Below are 20,462 nucleotides of genomic sequence, written 5' to 3' on the forward strand. Positions count from 1 at the left end.
TGTTATTTTATATTGGAGTATAGTTGATTAACAGTGTTGTGTTAGTTTCAGGTGTACAGCAAAGTGATTCAGTTACACATTCCTTGTAAAGCCTGTTTAGTGGTGCTGAACTCTTTTAGCTTCTGCTTGTCTATAAAACTCTTTATCTCTCCTTCAAATCTGAATGATAGCCTTGCTGAGTAGCGTATTCTTGGTTACAGATTTTTCCTTTCATCACTTTGAATATATCATGCCACTCCTTTCTGGCCTGCAAAATTTCTGCTGAAAATTCAGCTTACAGTTTTATAGGAGTTCCCTTATATGTAACTAGTTGCTTTTCCCTTGTTGCTTTTAATATTCTCTCTTTAACTTTTGGAATTTTAAATATAGCATTTCTTGGGTGGATCTCTTTGGGTTCATATTGTTTGGGACTTTCTGTGATTCCTGGACCTGAATGTCTGTTTCCCTCCTCAGGTTAGGGAAAGTTTTTAACTATTTTCAGCTTATTTCTTCAAAGAAGTTCTCCACCACTTTCACTCTCTCTTCTCCTGGGACCCTTATAATGTGAAAGTTAGTACACTTCATTTTGTCCCAGAGATCTCTTAAAGTGTCCTCATTTTTAAAAAATTCTTCTTTCTGTTCAGCTTGAGTGATTTCCACTAATCTTGTTTTCCAGTTCATAGCTCCATTCCTCTGTAACATGTAATCTACTGTTATACACTTTCTAGTGTATTTTTAAATTTCGGTTATTGCATTATTCAGCTCTGTCTGGTTCTTCTTTATGTTTTCTAACTCTTTGTTAAACTTCTCACTGTATTCATCCATTCTTCTCCTTAGTTCCTTAAACATCTTTAAGATCATGGCCTTGAACGCTTTATCAGTTAGACTGCTTATTTGCACTTTGCTTAGTTCTTCCTCTGGGACTTTACCTTCTTCCTTCATTTGCAACACAGTCCTCTGCCATTTCATTTTGCCTAATTCTCAGTTTTTATTTCTATGTATTAGGTAAGTTGGTTATGCTTCCTGATATTGGAGAAGTGGCCTTATATAGGATACATCCTCTGGGGCCCAGCAGCACACTCCCCTCTAGTCACCAGAGTTATATGGTCTAGGGGTATCCCCTATGTGGGCTGCATAGGCCCTTCTGTTTTGGTGGGGTCAACTACTGTGGGTGTGCTGGTAGGTGGAGCTAGCTTCTGGTTTGGTTAGCTCCCGGGCCCTGCATTGTGCTGAGGCTGCTGGCCTACTGGTGGGCAGGGCTGGGTCCTGGCACAGCTGGTATAGTGCTGGGGCATTCCAGGGCTGATGCTGCCCCACCGGTGGGGCAGAGCCAGGTCATGGGGTAGCTGGCTGCAGGACCCCAAATAATATGTTTTTACTTTTTCAAATAAATTGTCATTCATTCAAGGACTTTTATTCCAATAGCCTTTCATCTCTAAAATTTTCATATTGCATTTAGTCTGAGTATAATTTAAAAGTGACAGAAGAACCCTGGAGGAAATGATGATTTTTAAATTCAGATGCCCTCACACACGTAAAATTAAACTAGGGAAACTGGAATAAGATGTGGATTGAATCAATTTCAATATCCTGGTTGTGATATTACACTGTATTTTTTTCAATTTGGTACTACTGGGAGAAACTAGGTAAAGGATACATGGAATATATTTGTTTTAATTCTTATAACTGTATATGGATTTATACAGATAACTTAGAGTTATCTCAAAATAAATGTTTAACTAAATTTTAAAAATCTAAATAAAACATGTTCTAATGTGAAAAAATGAATAACACATCTAAATGATGATTTTCTTTATAACGATTTATATGTCTGTATATATATATACACACATATACTGTTATAGAAATGGTTCATAATTTTGATAAGAGATTTAATATCATTTTTTGGCCTAAGTACTAAATTTCCCAAGATAATTTCTCTTAAAAATTGTTAAGTAAATAATTTCCATTTTTATAAATAAATTTGTATAAATAAATTCACATTATTTACAAATAAATTTATAAATAAATTTATTTTTCATATATTTTAAGACAGATAATTTGAAAACATTGAGCTTGAGTGTCATGAATCATATGCTTATTGAATCTGGAATAGTTTACACACCTTACTCTCTCTATTAAACTCATTTATAAATGTCTATTCATGAAAGTGAATGGCATTGCTTTCACAGTTATTTCCATTTAGGTATATTTCTATTCTCACATAATCCATGCTATTGTTTACATGTATCTGGATGTTTTGATAGATTGTTAGCCATCAAATGAAGAATTTAAATAAATGGATGAGACAAGAGATTCTAAAAGTAAAAAAAAATACTGTAACTTTAATGGCCCTATTTGTGTATGTTTTAAAACAGATGAAATACAAATATATTGAATATCCTACAACTAATGTCAAATTAGATGTATTAGATTAATATTAATTATTATGTATATATAGAGAGGGCCTGACAAGAAGTGAATGTCAAAATAAAACTGAATAATTTGCAGAGAGTATAATAAAATATCTCTGTAGGATGTAGAGAAATCACAACGATATTGCAGTAATTTGGGGCTAGTAATAATGAGGTTATGTATCCCCCTTAGGCATAAAAAGACAAGGGACTGAAAAGAAGGATGGGCTGACACAGCCCCCTAACAGGAATGCAGCCAGTCCTAGATGACTTCGGGGAAGGTGCCAGAGGTACATGTACCCTGACCTTATCCTCCTTCCCTTACTGACATTTCTTAACGGTGCCTCCCTTTGGCCAAATCCAATAGGAAGCCAGAAGACAAGAGAACCAGCCAATTCAATCAATATGGGTCAGTTTCCTGAGCCAGTGTGGGATGAGAAAGAAGCAGCCTGAGTCTTGAGATGCAAAGGAAAGACAGAACGCATAGCATGTTTTTTATCTAAGAAAATAGCAATATCTTTACTCTCTAGAAATCTAAAGCCATTTGATAAAGACCACTTAAACTTATGTGCAATACTCACAGAAAAACAAAACAAAAACTGTCCAACCAGGTTGGACACCTCCAATTTCGTTAAATTTGCAGCACCTACTCTCTCTGTCTTTCCCTTCCCCCACAACAAATAAAAAACGATGCAGTCACACGAATGTGCTTGGGGTTCATTCAGTATGCTGTAGAACATTACTAATTCATTCATTCAATGGACCTTTACTGAGCACCTTTTATGTGTCTGGAATTATGTTAGGTATTGGGATATAAAGATGAATAAACCTAGGTCTCCATGTACATATATCTCAACTAGAGCAATATTTCTTATTTATTTCACAGGTTTTCTGTGAAAGGTTTCCCCACTTTCCATGACATTCAATCTATTTTTATAAGAGTACTGATTTGTACCTCCCTTGATCCTTAAGTTGCACTTTTAATCTACTCCCTTTTCAAAGGGCATTTGTATTGAGTGCTCTCTTCTTTTCTATTTCTGCAAATTAGACTGAGTGACAGTGGAACACACTGAAACAAATTCATATGGTACACCAATGAATAACAGGTAAAGCTGAGTGTATCGCCTTTCAAATATAAAAGCAAGAGAGAAGCAAAAGTCCAGGGTCTTGCTGATTTTGTCAGTTATAGCCTACCTCAGCTCAACCTTCCACTTCTTCTAACCTTTCCTTCTCAGACTGTGGTCACTAGTGCAGTTGCCCTATTAGTGTCACCCTTTCTATATGTTTGTTGTCATGATTTCTATTATTTTGATATAATTTTGTTACACTTTTTATTAAAGTCCATCACTCCATGTGACACTTGTCCAAGTACCTGTGTGTAGTGGTCCCCAGTAAAACCATCATGGCCTGAGGGAAATAGTTTTAGAAAGTAGCAATTAGGTGGGAGTGCTGGCACCTAGTAAAATTACTTTCCATGGTCCTGTTCCTTGTGTGCAGGGGTAAATGAACTGTTTTAATCGCAGTGTCAGCAGGATAGTTCCAGATGAGAGAGTTGATCATTCTGCCACTTGAAAAGCCTAGGACACAAGTTGGGAAGATGAGCTCTAAATCTTACCTTCTATGATAATTTACCAACCTATTTATTATGCATGCTACCTTCACCAACTACTGGCCATCGTGATCTTACTAAAATTCCAAATAAACACATTATATTCCTTTATTTTGTTATCTCCATTCTTCTTCAGGCTAAGATCCAGACTGGCCAAAGACAATCCCTCTAAACTCATTCCTTGTTTGTCCTCAAACAAGTGATAAATTACCAAATTAACTGTTAAGATTCTAAGATTTCTATCCTGTTCATACTCGTGACTTTTCACATGTCCTTTGCCTTAGCTAGAATATTTTCCCCTCTAAGACCAAGTGCCTAAAACCAACATCAATTTAAAAAATGAGTCAAGTCTTGCCTCCTCTCTAAGAATCCCCTCTGTTTTGTAAACATGTTGTGACACCTTCTCCCTTTAGTGTTGTCATTGTAATCTTTACATATATCTTCTTGCAGTACTTTTTCTTTTTTGCATGGGTATTTGTATCTCTCTTATACCAGTCTCTGTATTATAATTTGTACAGCCTTATTCTTTTAGCTTGGTATTTTTCCATAAAGATGCAAATTATCTTTTTATCTTTATGGCTCTCATAGGAATTTAAAATTACTAGGCACCAAATAAATATCTGCTGAATAATTATATTTGCTAGGAAGTTTCTGGAAAATCCAGAAAAATGGTATTGCTAAAAAGTGTAATAATTCTGGCTTCCCATCACTATTCATAGAGGAAGTATGTGCATAGTTTATAGATTCCAGTTATTTTGTTGAAAAATTAGCTGAGGTAGGAAAAGCATGAATAATTTAGTTTCAATTATTCTAGTATATTTTGCCTTCTCAAGAAAGGAAATGAAAGAGAATGTAACAGAAACAAAGCAAACCTCATTGGGAATTTTGTATTGATTCTTCTTTTTGTGGAAGATTATTAACATGACTATTTTATGGAGTTTATCTACAAATAAATCTGGTCTTAGAAAGAATAAGAATTTAAACACAAAGTTTCAGATCTTTGTTCTAATCGTAAAAGCATAATGAAAGTCATAAATCAGTAGTTTGCCAGCTATGAGATACCCTTACTTCCCCTGTTAGTACTTTACAAACATTTTCTGCCTCTTGCTTAAATCAATAACAAACACCTTTAAAGCTCACAGAACTTTCATTTCAGAGATATCTCCAGTTTACTCTTAAAAAATAATAGTGATTGGTAAAATGGATATATAGTCATCAGATTAAGGAATACAATTCTTAAAGTAAAAGAGCCTACTTTTATGAATAATATTCCTGTACTTGATCCTTGGAGAACTCACAATACTACTGAGCTAAAAATAAAGATGAGAAACATGAAAAAAATGAAAAAATATAACTTTCTATGTTGGTTTATCTATATAATATTCAATATACAAAAACTTATTAAGAATCATAACATCTATTTCCCATTATGTTCTAATACTGAGAGCTGAACAATACATTAACTCAAAAAAAATGTGAGCAGTGTGTATAAAACATATTAAGCAATAAAACAAAAACAAATTACTTTTTACACTATGTGGATTAATAGAAATGTGAAAAGGCAAGTCACAAAATTGGAGAAAATATCTGAAAATTCTTATTCAAAACATACAAATAACAAGAACAAATCAATAAGAAAAGATAAAATTGCCATGCAATTTTATAATTGGTTGAAAAACTTGAATAGATACTTCACAGATGAGAACATTCAAATGGACAATAAGTATATATGAAAATGCTTAATATCATTTTGCATATAGAAAATACAATTTAAAACCACAGTGAGATAAAACTATAGCCCTGCATACTGGTTTATACATCTAATCTTCAATATATAGGTAAAATCATGGATATATACATAAGTAAAATTAATTCAGGCAAATCTTTTAACAGTGGGCTTTTTAATAGTCAAAATTATACCTCAATTCAAGAAGGCAAAAAAAAAAAAAAAGCAAATTGAAAGACTTAGATCATCAGAGAAATAAATATGTACTATGGATTTGGGACTCATTCTGAGAGGTTTTTCAATAATTTATAGGGGAGAAAGCCATATGTATTGAAATTCATTGTATTCATACACCCTTCATTGCCTCCCTTATATTTTTCAGTTTTAAATAAAAATTTTCCTTTTGATGTCGGGGAAACATGCTTGGTTACAGGTTGGGCACAGAGTTAAAGGAAAGAGAATGACAGTTTAGCTGCAGATTTCCTTAAACAAGGAGGGAAGAAGGCAAATAGGGAGGAAGGAAGGGACAAAAGGAGGAAATAGAGGGAGGGATGGAAAAGAAAACAGAAAAGATATCAATTCTTTCCAGTTTGCTAAATCTACCTTAATGAGTGTTTTGAGTTTGGATTTAATCATCTGTAATAATATACAACTTGGACACAAAATCAAATTCAGTTACTATTTGTTTGAAGCAATGTTTTATTCTAAATAATTGGTTCTCTATTTAGATACTAATAAGTCAATTGTATTATATCTATTTTAATTCTAAGATCTGTTTATTAATGTAAGATTTTTAGGGTAAGAAATTTATATGTATTTTCTTAAAGAAAAAGAGAGCAGGGCTTCCCTGGTGGCGCAGTGGTTGAGAGTCCGCCTGCCAATGCAGGGGACACGGGTTCATGCCCCGGTCTGGGAAGATCCCACATGCCGCGGAGCGGCTGGCCACGTGAGCCATGGCCGCTGAGCCTGCACGTCTGGAGCCTGTGCTCCGCAACGGGAGAGGCCACAACAGTGAGAGGCCCGCATACCGCAAAAAAAAAAGAGAGCAAACTGTGTATTAATGCCTAAAGTCTTCATAGTTCATCTTCAGAAATTTATTTAAACTAACAACAAAGTGAAAAGCATTTTAATAATTATTGTAAAAATAAAAAGCAATGTGTGACAATTTCTGAAAAGTAAAATACCACATTCAAAAACACCACATTCTACATTTTTTCTTTTTGTGTTCTCTGATCATTTATTAATCAGACATTAAAATGATTAAAAACACACTGGGCCACAGAAGAACACTCACTTATGTATCACTGTGTTAAGTTTCTGTGGTGACTATGTTGGAAAATAATTACAGAAATCAAGAGCCAAAATACACACATGAAACCAATATTATGCTACAAAAAGCAGATATATTTGAAACTATTAAAGGTTCTCTCTGACAATAGATAACTTTGAAATGTCATTAGTAACTCTGACTACTCTATTATCAACTTTTAAAAAAATCAGATTTAGATATGTAACTGTCTCGAGATTATTGGATGTAAATATTGAGGTTCCTTTACTTTCAAAGTGTTCCAATTACCCATAATCTGTCATTAATATTATACCATCTGTTCCAAGTGGCTAGCCTATCTTTTCCTTTATGTTCTTGCTCTAAAACTCCCTTTATTTTCCAGAATATATTGCGTCCTCTAGTATGAGCTCTATCCTTCCAGACAGTAGTCTTGTCAATTGGTGGCATCCTGTCCTGTTTGTTATGGGAATTGGGCTGTTTAGAGATTTCTGGGAACATTAAATTTCTCCTTTTAACTATATCCCATCCCTTTGTTTTCACATTTGGATCAGTTATGATTGCAGCCAAATTACTCAGTCTAAAGTCTCTCAACTCTTACAAGCTGTCATCTTTCGAGTCTTACATTATGGATCTTTTCCTGGAACTATTAAACTCTGCCCTTTTCAGGTAACCTATTTGACTCTGGCTCTTCCCATATTATCAGCACAAGCTGATTTGTCAATTTCTGTGAGGATTCCTGTAATTTCTGTTTAACCCACTTTATCCATCTTGATTTCACTTAAACACAAGGTATGAACACCTCTACTGGATTCTTCTATCTTCTGGGAAATATCTTTTTTAAACAAATTTTCTGGGTTAGTTTTTTTTCTTTCTTTTTTCTTCCATAGACCTGGACAATATATTCCAATTTATACATCATTGGCACTACTATAGAGTTTTTTCTCTATTATTCATTTTTCTATGTCATTTGTAATGCACTCAGCCGCTAGTAATTCATCCAAATTACTGTTTAATTGTTTCTACTAATTTATAGCTCCAGTGGTTTCTGTTCCAGGAAAGCAGATCTTGGTTCTTATATTCCTCTAGATGCACTCGGATCTCCAGACCTCAGGGTGCAGTTTCCATGAAACCTAAGTTTTCTGATGGGTCCAAGAAAGGTCATTGATTTTTAGTTTGTCCGGCTTTGCCTTCTTGTATAAATGGCGGTGACATCTTCCAAACTCTTTATATTTCAAGTTTAACCTAGAGATCTCTGCTCTAATTTTTAATCTTTCTGGTTAATTTTGATAACGTTTTTACCTCATTTATTTGATGAATCTTTTACTTTAATATTTAATACATGGTTATTTTATATTTTGTATGTGAATATTTGGATGATTTGGTGTCTAAATATGTTGTTTACCATATTTAATTTTGGAGTTGTTTTCCTCTGGAGGAAATCTCAGTTTGATTCTGCTAGGTTAATTAGGTAATACATTTAATCTCTTGACTTGGGGTTTCCCTGGCCTCAAGGATACTAAATATTCTATCTCCAGAAGCATGTGACAACAGACTATAATTACTTATTCTCAAATGGGACTTGTACTTCCATTCTCTAGTTAGAGCAAATCAGACATGTTCCTTTTGCTTTTATTTTATTTTAGCCTTCATTTCCACTGAAGTTATAGCCATTGCAAGGGACCTCTTTCAGGTTCAACTGTTGATTTACACTGTACACCCCTAAGGATATAAGTTCCCAGAACTGGTATTTTTCCCATATTATTCTTGGTCTCTGATTTTGCTTTATAGTCTTGTTTCTGATCTTAGTTTATTTTGATGAGTCCTTTAGTGATTTTCTCTTTTTTCTTTTAGTTCAGCAATACATTTTAAATGTTCAACAAAAATTTTAATATTTTAATTTTTAATATTTAGTCTATAGCTCTGCTAGAAGCTGAATAACTCATTCACTCTTCAACTCCCTCTAATTGGCTTCTTTCTTTTCAATTACAATGAAAATGTCCTGTCAAGGTAACCAGTGATTCTCTCTGATGACAACTGCTTTGGCTACTTGACTTTCTCTCTGTTTTAAAATCATCCTTTCATCAGCATTCTGCACAGCTGACCTTGCCTTTCCTTTTTTTTTTTTTTTTTTTTTTTTTGCGGTACGCGGGCCTCTCACTGTGGTGGCCTCTCCCGTTGCGGAGCACAGGCTCCGGACGCGCAGGCTTGGCGGCCATGGCTCACAGGCCCAGCCACTCTGCGGCATGTGGGATCTTCCCGGACCGGAGAACGAACCCGTGTCCCCTGCATTGGCAGGCGGACTCTCAACCACTGTGCCACCAGGGAAGCCCCTGCCTCTCCTTTTGAAATGTTCTTTTTGGTTGCCTGGCTAATAATTTCCCACCTGTTCTAGGCAAACTTCCTGATTGTCAGTATGCCTCTTATTAAAAAGGAAAAAAAAAAGAGGAAGGAAGGAAAGGAGGGAGGGAGGGCTGAAAATTTATAAACTTTTATCTGATTTTTTCTCCTTTATCTAAAGCCATTATCTACCTTTCCTTCTCCATAAAATATCCATGTCTTCTCCATACCATACTGTTCCAATTCTCTCAACTTTTATTGCACATTTTGACAGTATCATGTAGTTTAACAATAAATTTTTGCTCAATTTTCCATATGCATTATTCCTGAAAATAACACATTAAAGACCCTAAAAACAGGAATCATTATGTTCATCAACAACATATCTCTCAACTACAAAATTTAGCATAGTGCACAGTCATGAAACCATCATATTTGTATTCTACGTTAATGGTACAGTGCCTGCACATGGTTGTTACTCAAAAAAATTGTCAGACTCTACAATGGCTTTCTATTTTGTTCAGAGTCCAAAAAAGTGCCACAAAATCCACACTCCCACTCTCTTAATCTGTCTGGTAACATCTACTGATTTTGTCCTCACTCCACACCAACCTCTTAGGCCATCTTGCTGTTACTTGAACATGCTGGGTATGCTTATACCTCAGAGGTTTTTGCAGTTGCTGATTTCTTTACCTTCTAATTTTCTTCCACATATTAAAATTGCTTTCTTCTATATCACTTTTTCTGGTCTTTATTCCAATGTTAACTTACTTCTCACTGTCTACACTTTTTAAAATTTTATCTTTTCCCAAAACTTTCTATCCCCTTTTCTTCTTCCCCAGATTTATTTCTCTCTTTAGTGTATGTCATCATATGACAGTCTATAACTTTAATTCATTTATTATTTTATTGCATTGTTCTCTAGGAGAATGAAAGCTCCAAGAGAGCAAGTTGCTTGTCTTATTATTTTCTTCAAGTTCCTGACACACATCCTAAAACACAGCAGGAGCTCAATAAATATATGTTAAATGCATAAGTGAATTAAGTGGTGAATTGTGTTTATGGCTTTGGATATAATGATAATTTGTCTTTTCTTAATATTATTAACTTCCTCATATTTTGTAAATTCCTCACCTAGGAAATCTCAGTAAGAAACTGAGTCTGATTCCCACTTAGAAGATCAATTTAACAGAGTGACTTTCAAGCTTCCTTTGCAGCTCGACACATAACCAGCTTAACTCATCATATACAGCCTCGACTGTGAATTATGAGTTAGGGATCTAAATAAAACAGCAGGGGCAGATGAAAATGTGATAATACTAGCATTCAATTTATTGGAGAACCAGGGGTAGGATTTCCAATGGCAGATGCTATTGTTTAGTACTTGTGTGGAAATTATGGCATTTAGTACTCAGCAGCAGCAGCAACATGGCGGTGTTCATCTGACTGTCTATGTGTCATGATTTGGGTAGACTCTGGCTGCTGCTTGATTCCTATGACTTTGCTTCTTTTCCCAGGTTTGGCATCACCCTTAAACAGTAGATATAGAAATATACTGCAGACAACAGGAATTACATTTTCCAACACGCTGCTGCAATCCTAATGCAAGCCCCATTAACCCAAGTTAATGCAAGGACCTCTTACTTGGGTTACCTTCCTGCCTCCCCTTTCACAATCATTCTCTCCCTTTCCCCACTCAGTTTTCAAATCACCTTCAATAAAGTTATTTAATAACATTTATTTAATAAATATTATTTAATAAGTAAAATTGTATTTCTTTATTCTCTTACTGCTTTTGAGTAATTCTAGTCCATATTTTTTGTTTTTTTGAGACCTTAGGCCTCTCTGAGAAACCAATGAAAATATATTCTCCCGTGCAATATGTGCATAAATCTATACCCAGAAAGTAATACACTGAAAGTCACTTCTTTAAAATTGATTTTATAAACATTTATAAATACCTTTGTATCTTTATATCTCATTTTTATTCAAAATTAATAGCCACTTAATATAAAAGGATTAATGTATCTAAATTGTGCCAATTAAGAAGTTAAATTTTATTCTAACTCAGAAGTCAATTTCATAAGAAATTCATTGTTTTGCTTGAGAAGGTAGTTCATATTATGGAACCATCTTTGATCTTGCAATACAAATGTATTCCTGAACTTCATGATGTTTTTTAATATACTTCATTTTTTAGAGCAGTTTTAGGTTCACAGCAAAACTGAGTGGAAAGTACAGAGAGTTCCCATATACCTGGTACAACCTCCCACACTATGAAAATCACACACCACAGTGATATATTTTTTATAATTATGAACGTACATTGTCACATCATTACCACCCAAAGTCCATAGTTTACATTAGGGTTCACTCTTGGTGATGTACGTTCCATGGATTTGACAAATATAAAATGACATGTAGCCACCATTATAGTATCATATAGAACAGCTTCACTGCTCTAAAAATCTTCTGTGCTCTGCCTATATATCTCATTCATTACACTTCACTTTTAATTTAACTTTTTTTCCTGACTCACAATGTTGTAATTGTTTTGCAGTACTTGGCTGAAGGGGCAAAACAAGGTTTAAACTCGATCTGTGCTCTCCTACCTCACTTGAGCACCCTAGCGCTAGCCTATATCTATGAAGATAACACTTATTTCATGATTGAAAGGTAGTATTTTCATATCAAACTTGAACTCTCAGAAATGTGTTATTTTAAGAAAAGTACTCACAATGTGCTTGACCATAAAAGGATATGTCACAGCACAACAGAGTTACATAAAGTGCTATATTGTTGAATCTATGCTGCAAACTTTTCTTTGTCTTCAAATAATTGCAGTCATATTTGACGTGGAACAGCATTTGATTCTATTCATATCAGCAAAGAAAGAATTATGAAACCTGTAGCAGTTATATTTTGATACAATAATACTTGATAACAAAACCTCACAAAACCTCAGGGGTATACAACTGGTATATAAGCCTCATGCATATGGAGACCTAGACTGGGCTCTGCTGATGCAAGTTGGCCCAGCAATATGTCTCTCATCCTCCTCCTGGGGCTAGTAACTAGTCTAGGTTGTAATTTTTTAACCAAAGAGACTGCAAAGGTGTAAGAAGGCAAGTGGAAACAGGCTAGCAATCTTCAAACTTGTATTATAACTGTCCAATATCCCATTGGCCAAAGCAAGTTATGGGCAAGCCCAATAGGAGGGCACTGCAAAGTTGCATGACAAATGGCATGGGTATAGAAGAGGTGAGGGATTGAGAACAGTAAATGCGTAACTAAGATGAATTTAGCCTACCTGCATTTAGCATAAATGTATACTTAAATGACATAAGCATATGTCAAAAGACTTAAGAAGTGTATCCAAGTGTTTGCAGAATTATCTACAGATGCATTTAAAAGGCTTTTAAATATGTCAGTCATAACAGCAGCTTGTAGAAATATTTTATCTAGCACTAGGAAGTTTGTCTAATTGTCTACCTTCATTCTCTTCTTGTTGAGTGACAACCTGACCAAAAAAAAAGATTTCAAAACTATCCATTATGGTTAAAAAACTTTGACTTTAAGGCATAATTTTATTCCCTTGAATAAAGTCATCCAAGCCATGCAAAAACTGATCTTTTTCTGAAAGTGAGTTTTCATTTTTCTCAAACAAAAGAAAACAAAACACCCATTATAAATCCAATCAAATAGTTAAAGATGTGTTTGTGGAAAGAAATAAAATCTTTGTTTAGTAGAGAAGAACTGTATATTCCGTTTTCATTTCTTGACAAAATATCTTGAAAATTCCTAGGCTCTGATGGTGACAATTTTCATTTCAACAAATAAGATGGTTTGAGGATCTCTAAGCCAATGCTTGCAATATTAAAGGATAAAACTTACAGAGACATCTGGGCTTATTTCTGCATTAAAGCAGCGAAATCGCATGCATTAAAAAGCATCCCTGGGGCTATGTCTGTGGTCAGAGGATGAAAATTTTGAAGTCAGGCAGTTTTTCTAAGAAAAAAATATGTTTACCTCTTTAAAGAGGCACTAGCCTCAACAATTAGGAATTCTACTTTGCTGATATTAGCAAGTATCAGTTGAAAATCAGTTGCTGGCTGAATTGAAAACTAACAGTAAAATTACACAGTTGCATGGTGAGTAAAGGGAGAGTTGAACTTTTTTCTTTTTTCCCCATGGGATGCTGCAACCTATGTAATATAAAGCGTACCTAATATAGGGTTGATAGAATAACTGTTAAAAGAATCTGTTTCAACTATCTTTCATTGCTTCAAGTCATAAAACAGCTCAGCCATAACCAGAAAACTTGTTTCATCAATACGCCTCCAATTGTGTCTGATTTCTTTTGCTTGGAAATACAATTATAACCTTTTAAAATAGCTGTAGAGGCAATGTTTTTATTTTTATGTTTTTGCTTTATCAGTTTCTTATGATTCTAGCCTTTTCACTTCAGCATCCTTCTCACTGAAACACTCAGCAGGAAAAAAACATGATTTACAAGACGGATGCACTTAAGGTGGTTCTACAGCTTTGTTAGCTTCTTGCTTTCATTAGTAAGAGATCTGAACACAAGGAACACTGACTTTTGTGACCTAATAACATTGGTAATAAAAACAAAACCAAAGTTTTATAAAATATTCATATATTTTCTTTGACACCTTCTACTAATACTAGACCTGTTGTAAAAGTCAATAAAGATATCCATAGTCTTAATAACAAGGTAGAGTTGCTTTGCTTCCATTTAAGGGAAACTCATAGGATTCAAACATGACATTGATAATAATTTGTTACCTAAGAATATAATCATAAATTGTTACTTGATTTATGATGCAAGCTTGCCTATCATTTATGTGGAGTGAAACTCCAGCATATTGACATAATTTTACAAAAAATTTTAATTTTTCAAAGAATGAAAATAAAATTATAGATATAAATATTTCATGTTTTCACTTGCACTGGGTTCATGGGAGACTAGAACACTTAACCTAATGATTAAGTGTAAGGTCTACACTTCCCCAATCTCATTTCTTAGAGCTGATATGTTTATTTTATGAGTCAAACATATCATATTTGAATCCTACCTCAACAACTTACCAAGTAGGACATCTTATTTACTTAACTTTTTGGGAAATCAGTTTTCTCACATTTAAAATAGGAATAAGTTCTATGTTACTATTTGTTATATGAATTAAATGACAAGATATATGTGTCATACATAAAATATATATGTATAAATTCTTATTTGTTTCATGAATTAAATCACATGAGATACATATAGAGATATCCACACTATTTAAAACCATGCACACACACACACACACACACACACACACACACACACACATACACACATGGCTTTAAACAGTATCAGGTAACTAGAAAGCAAAGAAAAAATGCAATAAATTATACCTAGCTCTGGGGAAAAGATAGTCTCTTCCGCAAGGGGTGTTGGGAAAGCTGGACAGCACCATGTAAATCAATGAAGTTAGAACACACCATCACACCATACACAAAAATACACTCAAAATGGCTTAAAGACTTAAACATAAGACATGACACTATAAAACTCCTAAAAGAGGACATAGGCAAAACATTTTCTGACATAAATTGTACCAACGTTTTCTTGGGTCAGTCTCCCAAGGCAATAGAAATAAAAGCAAAAATAAACAAATGGGATCTAATCAAACTTACAAGCTTTTGCATAGCAAAAGAAACCCTAAACAAAATGAAAAGACAATCTATGAAACGGGAGAAAATATTTGCAAATGATGTGACAGACAAGGGCTTAATTTCCAAAATATACAAATAGCTCATACAACTCATCAACAAAAAAACAAACAACACAATGGAAAAATGGGCAGAAGAACTAAATAGACATTTCTCCAAAGAAGACATACAGATGGCCAACAGGCATATGAAAAGATGTTCATTGTTGTTAATTATTAGAGAAATGCAAATCAAAACTACAATGAGGTACCACCTCACACCAGTCAGAATGGCCATTATTAAAAAGTCTACAAATAACAAATGCTGGAGTGGGTGTAGAGAAAAGGGCACCCTTCTACACCGTTGGTGGGAATGTAAGTTGATGCAGCCACTATGGAAAACAGTATGGTGGTTCCTCAAAAAACTAAAAATAGAGTTGCTATATGATACAGCAAGCCCATTCCTGGGTATATAACCAGACAAAACTATAATTCAAAAAGATACATGCACCCCTATGTTGATAGCAGCACTACTCACAAAAGCCAAGACATGGAAACAACCTAAATATCCATTGACAGATGAATGGATGAAGATGTGGTATATAAATATATACAATGGAATACTAGTCAGCCATAAAAAAGAATGAAAAATGCCATTTGTAGCAACATGGATGGAACTAGAGAGTATCATACTTAATGAAGTAAGAAAGAGACAGACAAATACCATACGATATCACTTATATGTGGAATCTAAAATATGACACAAATGAACTTATTTACAAAACAGAAACAGACTCACAGACATAGAGAACAGACTTGTGGTTGCCAAAGAGGAGGGGATTGGGGGAGAGATGGAGTGGGAGGTTGGGGTTAGCAGATGTAAGCTATTATATATAGAATGGATTAAACAACAAGGTTCTACTTTGTAGCACAGGGAACTATATTCAGTATCCTATGATAAACCATAATGGAAAAGAATATTTTTAAAAAAGTATATGTATATGTATAACTGAATCACTTTGCTGTGCAGCAGAAATTAACACAACATTGTAAATCAACTATACTTCATTAAAAAATTGTATCTAGCTCCTAAAACAAAGGCATTTGATAGGCATTCGAGAAAATTTGTTGTATGAATTAGTACAACTATTATTATTATTACTATCATTGTTTTATTATGTTCTGCTATACTTCAGTAATATGGAACTACTATTAATTTTATAAGTACACAGTGCTCTTTTTGGTTTCTGTTACTTTCCATACCATTACCCCCCGCCCCACTTTTGGAATGACTTTTCTATTTTTTTCTACCTAGTAATTACCTGCTCTACTGCTATAACTCATATCCAATGTCATCTAACTTTTGACTTTCCTTGACCAAAACACCTGATACCTGAGTTGTTTCTAAAATACTTACATAAGGTGTTTGACAGCTAATATAAGGTGCTTTAAGTGTTGTCTACATTGATATCCCTCACTAGAATATTAGCTCATTGAAGGAAAGCGTGTGGATTCTTTATCGATTTTTCTCAAAAATCCAGCATTCTCTAGTCTGATGAAAAATGGCTGATTTCACTACTTCTATTTTTTCAAATCAACACTATATTCTCTAATGCATACAATATTCTCTGTTCAGTATATAATATTTATCTTGAAGCCATACTGGAATTAATGAGATGCAAAGAGAGGAGAGCATGGTCTCTGACCCTACATTTCAAGCTTCATTTCATAGCATCTATAATATTTAATGGTAGATGAGGAAGTAATTTGACTGAATATCACTGCAATAGCAATTCAGGCTACTGTGCATTGTATGTTTCTCTAAAAGGAAAAGACACATTATATTCCTTTTAGAACAATCAGGATGATTGTCTCTCTTGGAGAGATTATGAATGTTCTGTTACACATATCATTTGAATAGTTTAAAATATAATTTGTTTTCAGGTTGAGGATTTAAGTAGTATGGTGATCCTTAGAAAATCAACTGATACTTCTGAACATTTTTCAGTTGTAAAGTATACATTTTTATAAAATTGCTAATTATAGGGCTGATGTACATTTTCAGAGCCAAAGCACTGATAAATTCCTTTTAATCCTGAATAAGATACATAAAAAAAAAGGTCACTTAACTGACAATGAGGTTCAAATTTGAGTAATCTGAAGAGACAAATATTCCTTCTTTTTTCAAAGATTTCCACCAAAATATATTTTCTTGCTTTGCTTTCTCATTGTCCAGTGTGGCTAACTGTATCTCACACAGGCCCATGAAATTATGATCCTTCATATCCCTCATATCAAGAACAGAGCCTTTCAGGTCATCCTCATTTGTCTTCCACTACTAAATCCATTCTTCCCCATTGTAGGTCATGAGAATCACCACACTGGTTTCACCCTACCCTTGTACAATGATGTGTTGCAGAAAAACTGAAGATTCTAACTGCTTTAAAAGCTGTGTACTGATTTGGTTGAGATTGTTCTTTCAGATTCAAAGTGAATCACTGGACATAACTTCAAAGTGAGCCATGCATTCAAAGCTTTATTTTAACAAAAGCTGTATGGAGAGGTCAGTAATTGAAATTTTTAGTAAGTGAAGAATTTTCTGAAATGTACCTCTCAAGGACTAAAGTTCCTTTTTGGAACGTGACTGATTAAGATACACAATGGAAAGATACCTATTATTATTAGCTTTTCTTATGTTTTTTATTTTATCTTAATTTTATTTTAAAATTGTGTGAAAATACACATAAGATGTACCATCTTAACAATTTTTAAGTGCACTGTTCGGTGGCATTAAGTACATTCACATTTATTGAATCATCACCATCCATCTCCAGAACTCTTTCCATCTTGCAAAACTGAAACCCCATAACCATAAAAACAACAACTTTCCATTCACCCTTCTCTCCAGCCCCTGGCAACCATGATGATTCTGTCTCTATGAATTTGACTACTCTCAGTGCCTCATATAAGTGGTATCTGTCCTTTTGTGACTGGCTTATTTCATTTAGCATAATGTCCTTAAGCTTCATATATGTATGTATGATTCTATGATTATAGATATGTTTTTGCACTGTTAATATGAGAGGCACCAGTCACATGTGACTTCTGAACACCTGAAATATGGCTAGTGTGACTTAGGACCTGAAATTTAAATTTATTTTAATTAATTTAAGCTTGAATTGCCACATATGACTGACTAGTGGCTATTCCATTTGATAGCACGACTCTATATAATAATCTGCATCAATTATTTTCCCATTTTATCAACTTTAGATACGATCTTTATGGATATGATATATCATTGTTTAGCTCATACACATCTTCCTCCCATTCAACCACTATCACGTTTAAAGATAAATCTCTCTTTCAGTTATCTCTGTAACTTTAAAATAATGCACCCATCTTTTATGTCCTTCTTTTAACAACTATAAACAAAATTGTTGAATGGTATAAGCTCCCTTGACTTTTCTTATAGCTTTCTGTACTTTTATTTTTGCATGTCATAAAAGTTCATAACAATTATGCTATCTTCTGTAATCATAATTCAGGTTCCATTGTTTTGAGTTGGCAAATATTTGAGTTGGCAGATATTATATACTATAAATCCTAATAATTATTTCTTTTATCTCTCCTTTCTTGTAGTGAGTTTTGTTTTGTTTCTCTATATTTTTAAATCAATATTTTTTCTGGCACTATTTAAAAATTTTTCCAACTTCATTTAATCAAATACAAGGTTTTTGTTTCAGAGATCTCCCTGCAATAGCCTGCTCTTCTTCAGCTTCAATTTATACTGGTTGATCTCTGCATCTGCTGAACAGTAACGACTTGGCCCTTCAATTCTTTGCTTTGCAGAATTCTTTACACTGCTCTCCATAGCCTATGTTTCTACCTTTTGCTTCTTAATTTTGAGCAGTTTATCAAGTAACTTCCCAAGCTAGAATGAGTATGCCATAGGTAAACTTTCTGAGTCACTGCTTATTTAAAAATGTTGTGGGTATTTTTTTTGTTTTTTCACTAAAACATACACACTTGGTTGCAAAGCTGGCTTGATACAGAATTTTGGGCTGAAATAGTTTCCCCTCAGAACACTGAAGCCATTGATTGATTGTAGTCTTGTCTCACTATGGTTTCTGAAAAACCAAATGCCAAGTATATACTGTCTTTTTAGGTAACCATAGGTTCTACCTGAAAGTTTTCACTATCTTCTTTTTTATACTTGGCTTTGTTCTGAATGATAGTAGACTTCATATTAGAATTTATAATTCTTTTTCTTATTGTTGCAAGGAATTTCTTTTTTTAATTGAAGTATAGTTGATTTACAATGTTGTGCCAAGAACTGATTAATTCTTTGAGATATAGATTTAGGAAGAAATTCAAAATTCTTTGGGCTATGTATTTTTTGTTTTTTGTTTATGAAGCTTTATTCTATTTATTTGGAATCCTTTTCACACTCAACGAGAGACCACGCTTTTTAACATATGCTACGTCAAACCAAGCTTCCTGGACCTTACCTTCCCTGGAACAATCTGTCCATAAACTGTGGCATCTTTTTGGACATTTCATGCATATTAGGGTAAATCTCAATATGTGATATAGGTATTACTGAAAAGTGCAGCCTCTCTAAAATTCTCTGATAATTAAATGGTATTAACAACTTTTTTGAGTTGTTTTCACTAATATACATTCCAAAGGAACTAAAGTTGTATCCAACATTATAATACACTTTAATCGACTTGCTAATTATATAGCCCTCTCTCTCTGCTTGAGGTGTGGCAATGTCTCATATCCAAAAAAGAAATGTAGAAATGAAAGTATTTATATTTTGGATGCTAGAATAATGGAATTTCGGATTTGCAGGCCATACCAAGAACCAGGCAATATTTCTCTCATATATTAAGTTTAAATTCCCATCAGTTTACTGAAAATATTTTATGGAAATCCCCAGGAAGACATTCAGAGTAATTAATCTGACGACTTAATGGTATCCAATAATTTCCCTCTCTCATGCTTCAGCTCAGTGAGAGGCTATCTCCTGTTAATACCAACTCCCAAAGTGGCAATCCCACTGTTGATACTCATCAGCAATTAAAAAAAAAAAAGATATGTACAATTATTTAATTATTTGATTTTTTTTCTTCCATTGCAATGTCTTAACCTTTGGACACAGGCATATTTTCTTGAGATAAGGCTTATGACAATCCATGATTAATAAATGGGTCTATGCTTACCTTAGCCTCAGAGAATAACCCAATTATCCCATGTAGTATTTTACTAAAATAGTTAGGAAACTTTCACAAAGAATAGAATCTAGGGCTACTAGGTCACAATTTTAATTTTTGCTTCTTCCATTAAAATGCTCTACCACAAAAAGAGTGTAGGTTCCTTCTCT

This window comes from Globicephala melas, chromosome 6 (genome assembly GCF_963455315.2).
Source record: "Globicephala melas chromosome 6, mGloMel1.2, whole genome shotgun sequence".
Lineage (NCBI taxonomy): Eukaryota > Metazoa > Chordata > Mammalia > Artiodactyla > Delphinidae > Globicephala > Globicephala melas.